The following is a 14304-nucleotide window of genomic DNA, read 5'->3' as shown; positions in this document are numbered from 1 at the left end:
CAAATTGGATGAACATACTGTGGTAGAGTCCCCTTCCTAAAGAATGTGGTGAGAAAAAATCCCTCAAGATAAGGGAAGGCAACCTGGCTATGTGTGCATATGTGACATCCCTCATGACCCTGTAACATGAGACCACCCAATCAGATTGTATGCCTGTAGGTTATCATGTATGGGAGATAATGAAGAAGAAAATTTATAAAAGGCTACATGCACCTCACTGTGCTGGGGGTGTTTTTCAGGTACAAACCCACTGAGCCCATGCCAGCACAAATAAAGTTGCTTCCTGGAAAGAAAAGCCTCAGTGTCACGACTCTCTGTGTGAACCTCAGTCCCATTACAATACCTTCTGTATCTTCTCCAAGTCATGATAAATATTGGCTAGGACAGAACCCTGTTGCAAACTTAGATACTTTGATTTTTTTTGAAAAAAAAAAAAAGAAAACGATTCAATTGGATGAATTGTATTTTAAGAGAACCATATTACTCCAACTTTTATTTATGCATAGTGTTATAATGATATATTTTGTCAAGTATCTTGGTAAAATTTAGATTTCCATCAAGTGCCTTTCTCTGCTCTGTTTATCAAAAAATCTTCTTAATACAGAATTTCACTGCTTGTTGAAACTAGTAATCTCTGCTTTCACTTCTAGGTGCTTACAAACTATTTCTTCATTAATGTTTCCTAAAAGCTTACTTGAGATTGACATCACATCTACTAGTTAATATTTTATGGAAATTGCAGTTTAGTCTTTTTTGATAATATGAAGATATTTCCCTATCTTGAGTCTTCTAATTTTTGCATTCTCCATGATTCTTAAAGGTAACCAGCAGAAGTTAACAGTCTCACAAGTGTGTTTTCCATTTTCTCTAGAAAACAATGAAATTGGGTCAGGAAATGAAGACTCACTTTTTTTTTGATGTTTATTTTATTTTAGAGAGAGAGAGACACACACTGAGTGTGAGCGGGAGAAGGGCAGAAACAGAGAAAGGGAGACACAGAATCCGAAGCAGGCTCAGGCTCCACGCTGTGCAGCACAGAGCCCAATGCGGGGCTCAAACTCATGAACTGTGAGCTCATGACCTGAGCCAAAGTCATCCGTTCAACCAACTGAGCCAACCAGGTGCTCCAAGACTCACTTTTATTAATCGTATCATAAAAGTAAGAAAAGAAGATCCAGACTTTTAATCTGCCTCTGAAATACAATTTATCTTACTATCTCTCAATTGTCTGATACTTGTTGTCTCCTGGGAAAGCTGTAAACAATTGCAGGACAGAGGAAGTTGTTCCTTCATTATAGTATTCTCAGTGCTCAGCATAGTGCCTGGCCCATTGCAAATACTCAATAAACAGTTATTAATGGAATGAATTACTAAAGTGGCTTTTGTGGATTGGGCTAGCTGCTGACCAACCAACCATCACAGCATTATTTCTCTAAATGAATTATTTTCTCAGTTCTAACCAACCAATTTTCAGAATATGACTTATTTATCTTCTGAATATTTTCTCAAACTTGTTTGGGGGATTTTCACGGGGGAAATTCTGTTATTTCATAATCTTCACTTGAACCCAGGGACAGACCAGCAGTATAAAGACAAAAGGCATGAACAAGTGACAGAAGAAGAAATAATAGGAATCAAGAAAATAACTGGGCATTATTTGGTTGCTTGGAGCAACCAAATATGTGGTTATTTTTCTTGTTTGGAGCTCCATTCTAGCTTTGAAGACAAACCAAAACATAAAGCTGGGTTGATAAATAGACTCACTGAGCCATGATGCTTCCTCAGACCAGGGATCTTAGGTTGTGTGTGGCTTTTCAACTTTCAGTGTTACATTTTTATAACCTTTAATCTTGGCTTTATTAACCTTGGCATTGTTAAAAAAACAGTCCCCTATGTATTGCCCAGGAGTGCCTTTGGTGAATACAAATTGCAGAATGATCCTAAAGGGACAAAGCTGTGGGAATCACAGGCATGTCCTCTTGCACTGCTGATTGTAAGCATTTGGAATGAGATTTCAGGTGAACCCCATTTTGTGTAGAAACAGATTTGGCTTGCTGCAGATTGCTCTTCTCTCTGGTTTCTAAGAACAGGGATTGTGCTGAAATCTTCATCATTTGTATCTTCTCTAATGATATTCACATAACTTAAAATTTCCAAAGTTCTATCTTGGCAGTCATGAGAGAAGAAAATAAGCCATAGAAAATTAAGAATAACTTCCCAATTTATAATAGCCTTACCTAGAAGACCTTGCTACCGGTGATTCAATAAAAAAGCAGCAGGACTTTTTCATTCCTATTCAGGTGCTCACTCAACTCCCAGTAACAAATGGAAAATAAACCGCATGCCCAACCTCAGACCATAGCTCCTTCTTGCACTAAAATTACCTGTTTTGCCGATTATAAAGCCAAGTATCTCCTGCAGACTATCTGCTGTGACAAATGATGAATATTTTGGAGTCTTAAGAGTTCGGTGTTAAAAGGGAAACTTGCGACCAGCCATGGAAGACTTCATTATCTCATGGGGGCCTATTTCTATCTAGTCCTGAGAAACCAGAGGCCACCTGTGGAAGCCAGTGAATGGGATCGAATTATTTGGAAACGCAGCTACAAGGGCAAGAAATAAGCCTGATGACACAAAGGCTCCGTGTGGAGTGTTAAATTACTTGGAAGTGTTGAGAACTCTAGACAAGTTGTTGAAAGAGGATGTTCACAAGTTCTTCCAAAACTGTATGGAAAAAAGGAGGACAGTTAAGAATACCTTTTATTATTGTTATTATTGCTATTTTTGTGTCCTCAGAAGGAAAAAAAAGCCAAACTCAGTGGCAAAGTTGGTGAATTACGCAGTATTCTTAAAGAAATAAAGATTTATTTCTTTCAGAGCACTTAATTTTGTATCTGCCAGGCCTTCTGGTGTAAGCAGATGAAGGCCATTTACCATTCGTATGTGAAGACACCATGAGCTTCCTTAAGTATGTGCATTGTTATTGTTCCTCTTCATTGGCTTCACAAATCACTCTTTCCATCAGTGGGTACTTTTCACTGTCTGAATGATACAAGTGGCTTAAGCATAAGACCTAAGGAAATGAAGAATGCCTAAAGCATGAGATGGAACTGTAGCTATATAAGGCGCAATCCTTACATATTTTAAAGCATTACAGTGAAAGTGGTAAAGGCCTAATCTTCCATGAATTTGCCTTGGATTAGTTATAATTAAATTGAGACCTTAAATTTAACAGATGACTTAATTCAGTCTTAATTCAAACTGGTACATGATGCAAGACTGCACACTTAATCCTGAAAATCAGGTGTCTCGTTTTTGTTCAAATTTCTATTAGTGCCAAGAAATATATTCTTCTGATTGTTAACATTTTTCTTCACAGTGAACCAAAGTATTATTTTTATAAGCAAGGCATTGTTCTAGATATTTTAGAGATAGCTCTTTTGATCCTCCCAACACTGTAAAGTGGATAATAAAACCTCCATCTTACTGAGGCACAGAGTGCTTAAGTAACTCATCAGAGCATACACAGCTAGTAAGGGGCAGAGCTAGGATTCAAAACACGGTGGTTTAACCCAGGGGCTATGCTCCTAAGCATCATGCATGTTACCAAAATGTATCCCTCTCTAGCTTTGTGATGCATTGCTATGATGATCTTCTTATCAATATCTAACATTGCTTTAATGAATTCTGTAATTGCAAATTAAACAGTTTTATGAGAAGTTTAAAGAGAAGGAGCAAGCACAAAAGAACATATCTTGTATTTTTGAAAATTATACATCATTTATTTTCATGTGGAGGTTATAGGATGGAAGTTAGGAGGAAGATTTCAGCTCAACATGAATGAATAAAATTTACCTTATTACTATTAATTAATTTTATTAATATTTTCTGCTCTGCCAAAATACAATGACTCATTCGAGGAGTAATAAACTCTCCTTCACTGAAGTGTCTCAGCAGAGGCTTGAAAACTATAGGTCAAGGAATTCTCTTGAGGGAATCCCTGGATTTGGTTATAAGATGGGTTCAGTGACCTCAAATGTTCATATGATACAGTGTTGCTGATTCACACACCCTCATTGGGTAGCCAGAGGATATCCCTCATTTATCATCATGCTCTAAACCTGCCAAATTTGATATGGCTTCAGTAACATTTTGTCATGAAGGGTTCACTGGAGTATCAGAATGAACACAACAAGTGGTTCCTCAAATTACAAAAAGATGAAAACAAATGAACAGTGTAATATTTTGATACTCCTTTGAGCACAATAAACTGAACAGATTTCAGGAGTATCTTAGATTTTATGAGACATAGCTAAGTTCTTTTGCAACTCCGTTTTTAGGAATCTGCTACTGACTCAATAGCAATAGCTTATGTGTATAGCTGGGCATCTAGACATTTTAGGGCAAAGGCTCTATTTCAAGAATTTTTCATTTGAGTTATGAAGGGCTTCAAGTTTTTTTTTTTTTAACTTGCTGAACTTTTGACAAGTTGTTGTGTAGATATGAATTCTTACTTTTGCTCTCATCAGATTCTCAAAGAGGAGGCTCAGAAAAATTTTGGAATTACTATGTTCGATTTATACCAGGATTTGACACCAGGTTAAATATGTTCCAGGGTAGAAAGAGCTGTTCCTGTTACTATGGATGTAATTTAGAAAGGTTGGGGGGGGGGGGTTAATTGGGCCCAAGGCACAAATTCCTATTTTTAATTGAAATGACTTCCACAAAGGAATGCTAAATATCCAACTGTCAGTTGAAATTAACCTTTGAAAAGAATTGTTTCAAAAGGGAAGTTCTGGTAGCGAGTTTTGATAAGGTCTTATTTAAATGGTAGGGTTGATTTTTAATTGCTCTTATTACCTGACTGCTTACAGGTGTAGCATTGTCTATTTGCCAATCAATTACAGGGGGGAATTCAAGCCACTTTTTTTAGGAGGAAACTTCTTCATGTTATGATCAAGATCAAACACAAAGTGTCATTTCTTTTCCCATTTTTCTCTTTGTGGCAGTTGTCAAATTTGGTTACTCTTTGATTTGATTCCTTCTTCCTGTGTTTTCACCTTCGAAAAGATTTCAGTTTGCAAGGAGTCCAAGCTACATTTCAGGACCTAATTTTACGTGCATGGTGTCAGCAGCATAGATAACTTTTCAGAATCTTTTCTGATAACTGGAAACATCATAGACTCCTTAGGATTTTATAAAATGACCAAATTTTACCTAAGTACTAACTTAACTCTATAATGGTCTGTAATAGCTACCATTGTCCATAAGTGTAAAAGAGACTTCTTGTGCTAAAAAGAGACCTCTGGGTATTTCATGGGCAATAAAGGGCAGCTTTTAAAATTCAAATGCATTTTATTTAACTCCATTTCTTATAATGTTATAGACTTTCACTGAGCGCCCACACGAGGATGACTAGATGGCATTTATGAAAGGATGTGAGATTATCATGCCTCCAGAAGAAATCATATACTCAAAGATCTAGGCATTAAACTCACCCATTTTATAACATAGGCAACAATAAAAAAATAAAGTGGCAGTGCTTGGTCCTTAAACTCCCATGGCCACGTCACTGTAATTGGATGCTAGCTGCAATAAAAAACGACTTAAAATCTAAATGCTTTTGCAAAGACAACCACAAGTAGCCTGGTTTACATTTCTCTCCAGTTCTCTTATGCCAGCTTGTCCTAACATATGCTCCTTTCTTTGCCTGCTTGCCTCTGAAGTCTCAGCATCCTTCAGGCTGAGGTTGCTTGTGTTCCCACAATGACAAAGTCAACTATAAATATTGTTCTCTCCTTTGCTATTATTTAAATCTAGGGAAAGTTTGACTAGCCACAGGAATGAGGAATTTGGATAGAATAATTTTTATTTCTAAATTGTCTTTACAAAATTGATATTTCACATGGATTAGTATTCATCCATGTCATCAGTATAACATTTTCATTATTCTTAAGAGAAGAGATTTGGGTTTGAAGTGGGGGGTGGGGGTGGAGGGCTTGAGAGAGCTAGTGGTAATGCCATTCTGATGCACCATCTGGGTTCTTTAACTTTTGACCTCTTTTGACCATGCATACAACATTCCAAAATGTTTTCTCAATTCTTCCCTCCATTTTCCTCTTCTTTCTCTGCTCTCCAATGTCCTCCACTGCACAAACATAGTAAAATCTGAACAAAAGAGGAATGAGAAATATTCCATTCTTCAAGTCCCTGGTTTTGTCAGTCATAGTAAACTTTGGACAGGAGCTCTTCAAAAGGCATAGATCATAGAGAAATTTCTAGCATTTTGGTCTCTGAAGTACATTCACACATATGTTCACCTATTCATGCTTTCAAATATCTTTGAATACCCCAGTAGTTCTTAGGGATAGATAAGGATACATGCTACTTCCTTTAAGGGACACATTGCCTCAATTCCTTCCATAAAATGAAACCCAGGACTTAAAGTAAGGAACAAACAAACAAACAAACAAACAATAACAAAACAGAGTTGGAATGATTTATTTCCTCTCCTTTCACATATCAAACCTTACCGTGTCACTATCTAGCACCTTAGAGTTTGAGGAACACTAAGTGGATGGATGGGGGGATGGATGGATGGATGGATGGATGGATAGATTAATTGACATTGACTGTTGATTGAATTCAAAGTCCTTAGCACATAGTCCTGGGTTTTCTAAAGAGGGAGCTTGAGCTTACAAAGAAATCATATAGAAAGTTTGAGTTTTCTTTGTATATATAAACAATATGTTACATATATGATTACATATGTAATATATATTAAATATAACACATTACATTTTAATACATTGCATATGTATTTTATATATGTAATATATATTACCTAGATAATATTACATATATATTAAATATGCATGTACACACATATACATATAGACATACTCTTTATATATACACATAAATACATACATATATATGCACATATATTCCCAAAATAACTTCTCATACTGTATAGTTTACAGAACGAATGTAACTCCTTAATTTTTCAAGAGTTTTAGGTGACTTTGTCCAAGAAGACAGAGTTAATGTCACAGCTGGGACTAGACTCTGGTTCCTGGACATATGATGCAATGTTTTTACTTCTAGATGTTTCACCTTTACCCTTTTAGCCATATTTTTTCCTTTCTTCATTATTGAAAATATTTGATATAATTTAATCATTATTAATTTATATATTTAATTAATACACATTGATTAATAATTTAATAATTCTTCTAATTTAGCCTCAGAAAGCCAGTCACTGATATTTCTCAAAGGCATACAGAAAATGTAGGATTAGTGTCGTAGACTCTAAGTCTGAAGTTCTCTTTTGGCCAGCAAAACAGTGGGTTGCAGGATGAAAAGTGAGAGATGGCTAAGGTCCAGGAGAAGACAAGAGCCCTGAGTAAGTGTCCTTGCCCCGGTTTTATTAGGATCAGAAGGCTTACAAACATGATGGGCATGCACAAAGAGACCATGGGCATGAGGGAAAAGGGGCTTTTGAAGATATATGGTGTTTGGGGTTTGGGTTAATATAAAACAAAATCCTGGCACCGGGCAGATGGTTGTTAAAGGCAGACAGGAGGTGCTGTGTCTGTTTATCTTAGCTAGCCTAGGAGATAAGACAGGTAAGGGGAATAACCTCAGGGTTAACAAGGCATCTTTTCTTTTGTTAATCAGCTCCACTCTGGGGAGCATCAACCGCCCCTCAGAGTGTGGTCTATAGCCCTATTTACTTGCTTACCTAATTTGGTCCTTCCTTCCTGTGAAAGCAGCTTTCTGCTATAGTACTAAATTGGGGGGTTGTTTTTGCCCTGAATGTCTAATCTTGCTTACCTCATATACCTTTGTATTGGGGGCTTTTGCCCCCCCCCCCCTATATTCTGGGGACTTTGCTCCTCCCTCTCTATTCTGGGGACTCTGTACCCCCTCTCTATTGTGGGGTGCCTTTGCACCTCCCTATTCTTGGTGCCTTTTCACCTCCCTATTCTGGTGTGCTAATCTTGTTTACCCACACTTAGGTGTGAGCATCCTATGACTTTGTACTTCTTTATGCCTTGTTACCCCATTGGTGTAAGCCCAGGGGATTCCTAAACTTATTCCCTACAGATTAGGATTTCTTGTGATGAAAGAAGTGGAAAATTAGTTGTCATAAGGGAAGACCAATGACTGTAATGCCTCACATTTTTACAAGTCTAAATAAAATTGACCTTTGCTAAATCTCAAAAGGATTGACTATGACTATAGAATATAAGCAACAAACAAACCAGCAAACCAACAAACAAAAACATCTGTCATACTGAGACATGGAAATTGTGGCATATCTTGGACTTTTTCCAACCAACTACCAAAGCGAGGAAGAGAAAATTATATAGATCTCCTGAGATGTATCCATAAAGAAGTTATTGTAATTTTAGCAAGATTTGAAATCTCGAAGTCAGTAGTGTTGCAGTTGGCAGAAAGGTACTGAAGCATAGTCTGAAATCACACATACTTACCTGAATTCCACAAAAGATTGAAATGAAAAGTAAGGTAGAAACCTATCAATTTGTTTGTGTAGACCTAATTCCAAGGTATACAAATTTGTTGAAATATAGGCCAAAACAATGAGCTCTGTCTTCCTAAGTCTCAGCCACCAGACAGTGTCCTGTCTAGCTATCAGGGTTCCAGCCCTTTCCCTGAATTTCTAGCCAGGCCATTCTGCCTGTTTTACTTATGTGCCCCAACATGAAAGGTCAAGCAAAATTATCATGTTCCCAGGTAAAAACTAATGCTGACATTAAGTGATTCACATAAAAAGAGGAAGGTCCCAAACATGTTTACTCTGCCTGTCTGCTGCCTACCTTCTGTATTTTAAAGGAATCTGTGTCTCCCACACCCCTTGCTTCCAAAGTAGTCATTTTGATGCATATGCCTGAATCCCAATTCCATGTCCCCATCCTCTGCCATGGCAAGAATTAGACCCATGTTGGCAACCTGATCCGTAGGTTGGCCAACTTGGAGAAAAACAGACCAACAATTGGCTTAGGCAGTTAGATTCCCTCTTTGAAAAACTGAATGGAAATCAAAGGGAAAAAAATACTCATTTTAAAGCAGAAAACCTAGAACACTCCAGATGGGTTGAGAGCAGCTGAGTGTTGCTAATGGCAGGGCACCAGAGTGACAGTCTTTAAGTTTTCTGTTTATAGGCATTTAGAGCCTCTTCCATCTCTAGCATTGAGCCCTTGCATTTTTGTATATTTCATCTCGTTTTTACTCTATGAGCATTCCTACAGTAAATTTCCTTTTGTTTAAGTTAGCCTGAATGACTATTTTTCAAACCAAAGAGCCCTAAGACAATACAATGAAGATATCTCAGGTGTTATATGTAAGTGATGAATCACTAAATTCTACATATGTTAACTAACTTGAATTTAAATACAATTTTTTAAAAATGAAAATAAGGAAAGGAAATCAAAATGATCAATTTCTGCCCTAAAGGAGCTCACTCTATAACTGGTAAATCTATGTTTATTTAATTTGATCTAGATAATTACTTTTCCTCCTATTTGAACATAAAATGTAGGGGACAGTTCCAATATAAAACTTTCAATTTTTTTCTGAAAGTAAAACCTGTTAATAAAAAAAATCATCTCGGGGCGCCTGGGTGGCGCAGTCGGTTAAGCGTCCGACTTCAGCCAGGTCACGATCTCACGGCCCGTGAGTTCGAGCCCCGCGTCAGGCTCTGGGCTGATGGCTCGGAGCCTGGAGCCTGTTTCCGATTCTGTGTCTCCCTCTCTCTCTGTCCCTCCCCCGTTCATGCTCTGTCTCTCTCTGTCCCAAAAATAAATAAAAAACGTTGAAAAAAAAAATTAAAAAAAAAAAAATCATCTCATTATCCTATGACTAAACTCTAACTCTGAAAGTGAGCTCTGCAGTTCTTGAATTCATCCTTCTGCTCAAACTGCAGTCCTTAGAACTCCCCAGAGAGACCTCTGTGTCCTCTTGTGAATGCCTCTTGCTGATTCTCACCATTTCCCCCTTATTCTTTAATTATAGACTATTGAGTAAGCCCATTTCTCTTACACCCACCTAATGTGAAGCTGGCATCCTGCTGGTTTTCATGCTCTGTCTGATCTGAATCTTTGACATGCCTAGTAGGACAACCAGTCCTGTAACTATTTTTACTGTAGTTTTGACCCTTTGTTGCTTTACCAGGAACAAACTGTTTACCAGGATATTCTCAGACATCAGGGACAGAGCTAGTTAAAAATTATTTTTTATAGGTCTCAACTCAGAGTACATGAGCCTAAAGATAGAGCCCCCAAATCTACATTTTATCTAGCTCAAAGGTGGTGCTGATACAAGTGATTCTTGAATCAACTTTGACAAACACTGCTCTGGGGCACTGGATACCAAATCCAGTAGGAAACCAATGGGTTATTATAATCCCCCAGGACCATTTTTAAATGATCTCTTTTGGGGTCACACCCATGAATGTTCTAAATCAATAGCTCTAAAGAAGAGGATGGAATCATGCTACTGACCTAAAAAGTGAATGGAAAAGCAAAACAGATACTCCTTGGACGGATTACAGCAGGTAGAGTTTCTTCTGGTGTATTTAAGAGTGTGGGCCATTTGCATGAGAATCATCTACTATGCATGTTGCATGTGGACATGCAACTCTCTGGACACAGTGGTCACAATTTCTGGCAGAAGATGGGGAATCTGCTCATTTGAAAAGCTCCTCAGTGAGACATGTGTTCCTGCCTTCCCTTCTTCTAATTACTGATCATCATCCAAGCATGAGAATTATAATATTTATAGATTGTTGCCAAATTTTAAAATGCATCACTTGGCCATGTAAAAACCATTAGAACTGAATTATCTTTCTCATTTCATGAGGTGTAATTCACAAAGTATCCCTCTGGATCCTCAGAAAAGTTTCAAAAATTAAATACTATTATCAACATGAATAATGTGTAAGTAGCCTTTTCTGGTTTGGAAGTATACTTTAGTATTTCACAAGAGTCTCTTGGAAGTGTATTAATTTATTGTGTCATTGTGACTCCCTCTTCATCTGCCCAAACATTAACAGAGCCAGAAAATGTCACTGGGTAAGAGTGGGATTGGAGTACTTCCTCAGAGAAGATTATACTTGGTTAAATATGGCCAGTTTTTCTTTTTAAAACTATTTTAAGGAACCAACAGCACAAATTGCCTGGGTTTTCACAAATTACAAATGGCCTCACCCTCCAAAGAGCATATAATTCATATGCCACTAATTTCCCACTGTATAAATCACCTTCAAGTAATTTTTTTCCGTTTGTCCCTTCCTTCCAAGAAGCTCCAAAACTTGCCCAAAGTTAGCATAAGGAAGGTGATAACAAAGATTAGAACAGCAATAAATGAAATAGAGAAAAACAACAACAACAACAACAACAACAACAACAACAACAACGAAAACAATAGAAAAAAATCAGTGAAACTAAAAGTAATGAAACTAAAAGCAATGTCAATAAGCCCTTACCTAGACTGATCAAGAAAATAACAGAAAAGACTTAAAGAAAATCAGAAATGAGAGAGGAGAAATTATAACTGATGCCACAGAAATAAAAATGATCATAAAGGACTATTATGAACAATGACACACAAATAATTTGGACACTTTAGAAGAAATGGATGAATTCCAGAAGCATATATCCACCTGGACTGACCAAAGAAGAAATAGAAAGCCTGAACAGATCAGTAACAAATAAAGAGATTGAATCAGTAATCAAAACCTCCTAAAAAGAAAATTTCAGGACTAGAGGCTTTCACAGGTGAATTAATCCAAACATTTAAAAAAGAATCCTTTTTAAACTCTTCCAAACAATAGAAGAGGGAATATTTCCAAACTCATTTTGTCAGATCAACATCACCCAATACCAAAACCAGACAAATGCACCACAAGAGAAGAAGACTATAGGCCAGCATCCCTGATGTAAAAATTCTCAACAAAATAATAGCAAACTGAATGCGACAGCACATTAGAAAGAGTTATACACATGACCGATTGGGATTTATTCTTGAGAAGCAAAGATGGTTCAACATAGGCAAATCAGTAAAAGTGATATGCCACATAAACAAAATGAAGAATTAAAATCATATGATCATTTTAATAGATGCAGAAAAAGCATTTGAAAAAATTCAACATCCATTCATGATAAAATCTCTCAACAAAAAAGGATGTCTTGCCCTTTGCAACAAAATGGATGAAACTGGAGGACATTATGCTAAGTGAAATAAATAACCCAGACACAGAAAGACAAATATTTCCTAAATAATTTTTTCTCAGTAGAAAGTATAATACAGGCTCATTTCATACGCTCATTTACATAAAAGGAAAAATTTGATAATTTCTTCCTTCTCCAGAGTAAGTATCTGTAGACCAATTGCCTTTTAAACCTTAAAATCCTACATATCCATGAAACGTATTACTAATTTGATTTTTGAGATTTTGAGTAATTAACAGTTAAAAATATTAAATGAAACATTTTTTAAAAATATTATAATGTTATGGGGTGCCTAGCTGGCTCAGTCAGTTAAGCATCTGACTCTTGATTTCGGCTCAGGTCATGATCTCACAGTTAGTGGATTCAAGCCCACACTGGGCTCCGTGCTGACAGCATGGAGCCTGCTTGGGATTCTCTCTCTCCCTCTCTCTCTGCCCCTCCCTGCTACTCTCTCTGTCTTTCTTTCAGAATCAATAAATAAATTTTAAAAAATACAATGCTATTTTCCATAGCAGTTATTTAGACACTAATATGATAAAATGTGCTTACCTCCCTTCTTGGTTACAGTTATATTCTCCCCTCCAGTACGTGTTTGCTTTGTCAAATATCAAATAAAATTCTAGAACAAATTAAGTGAATCATAAGGTTAGGGCCCTAGCTGGCTTCATGGACATGAGACCTCTGCATCTGCACAGAGCCCCTGGCTTAGAAGGGCTTTGTGCTGGTTTTAATGCTCTACTGTCGTTATCTTAAAGATTCTTGAGAATTCTTCAACAAGAGCCCTGTGTTTTCATTTTGCACTGAGTTCCACAAATTAAATAGACAGTCTTACTTGGAAGTACTTTGAAACACCATCAAATGCCAAAGGTCATATTCACCTTATAAGTGCACTTCCTCCATATTAGGATGTATTGACTGACTACGTAACATGGGCACAATTTCAGACTACATTTATCTTCATCACTGACGATTGCAGTAAAGTGACCATGAAGCAAAATATTGACCTCCTTAATCTACTTGTTTTGTATCCTGGAAAATTTTATTTGGTCAGCAGCGTTTTCAACATTACATGGCTTTCATCTCACATATTGGGTCCAGCTGATTGAATCAGGTTAGAGTACATCATTCATCTTTTAACAATGAAAATCAGGATGATTAAAAAGTGACAGTTTTAAATATATCATAAAATATAACCAAAGTAATAGAAATTGAATTAATATGGCTCTAACATGATTTTCAAAGGTCTCCAGGCTAGAGTTTGGGCTCAATTTCCTGGCTGGCTTAAAATGAGGCCAAAGAATTTAAATGATGTGCCTGAGGAGAAGCCATGAACAGTGACTGAACTAGTTGGGCCTGTGAGCAGAGAGGCTGCCGTAGATAGGAAGCATTGTAGGTTCTGAACTTTGAAAGAATCAAGAACACAGTTTTTATTAATAAAAAATGTGCGTACTTGATTCCAAGACTTGAAATGGTACCTATCCACTTGGAAAATGTTGTAATATTGATGTCATAGTTTGGGACCCCAGGGGAAGAGACGCTGGGATGGGATTTGCAAGTGGGTGGCTTATTGTGGAGTGTCTTCAGGAACAGTACTCATAAGGGAGTAAGGGAAGCAGGACTGGGCAGGGGAAGAAGTTGAACTGATGAGTTTGCAACAGAGGCATCAGCCACTCCCACAGGAGCCCTTGGGCTGTTTTAGTTCTTTAGCTATATCCCAAACTAAAACAGGGGCTAGGTTTTATACCCTGAGGAAGGCCCCAGCTTGGAGCAGTCAACAGGCAACACTCATGTCAGGCAGGAGTGTAGGGGCCTTGGTCCTGCAGAGGGGACCTAGGCTGTGCACCTCAGCATCCACTAGAGTTCACCCCCTACATCACTCAGATTTGCTTGCTTCATCCCCACTGAGAACTCTTCCAGGATTCTGGTTCGTCTCTTTTCCAGGAAGACTTAACATAAGAAAAGTTAGCAGAATAAAACTGGAGTCTCCATGATTATAGCTAGTCTCAGAATTGCAACTAATTCTTATCATCTTTTTGCTTGACTACCCATT

Source organism: Panthera leo, chromosome A1 (assembly GCF_018350215.1).
Source record: "Panthera leo isolate Ple1 chromosome A1, P.leo_Ple1_pat1.1, whole genome shotgun sequence".
Classification (NCBI taxonomy): Eukaryota; Metazoa; Chordata; class Mammalia; order Carnivora; family Felidae; genus Panthera; species Panthera leo.
Note: the sequence above shows the minus strand (reverse complement) of the source record.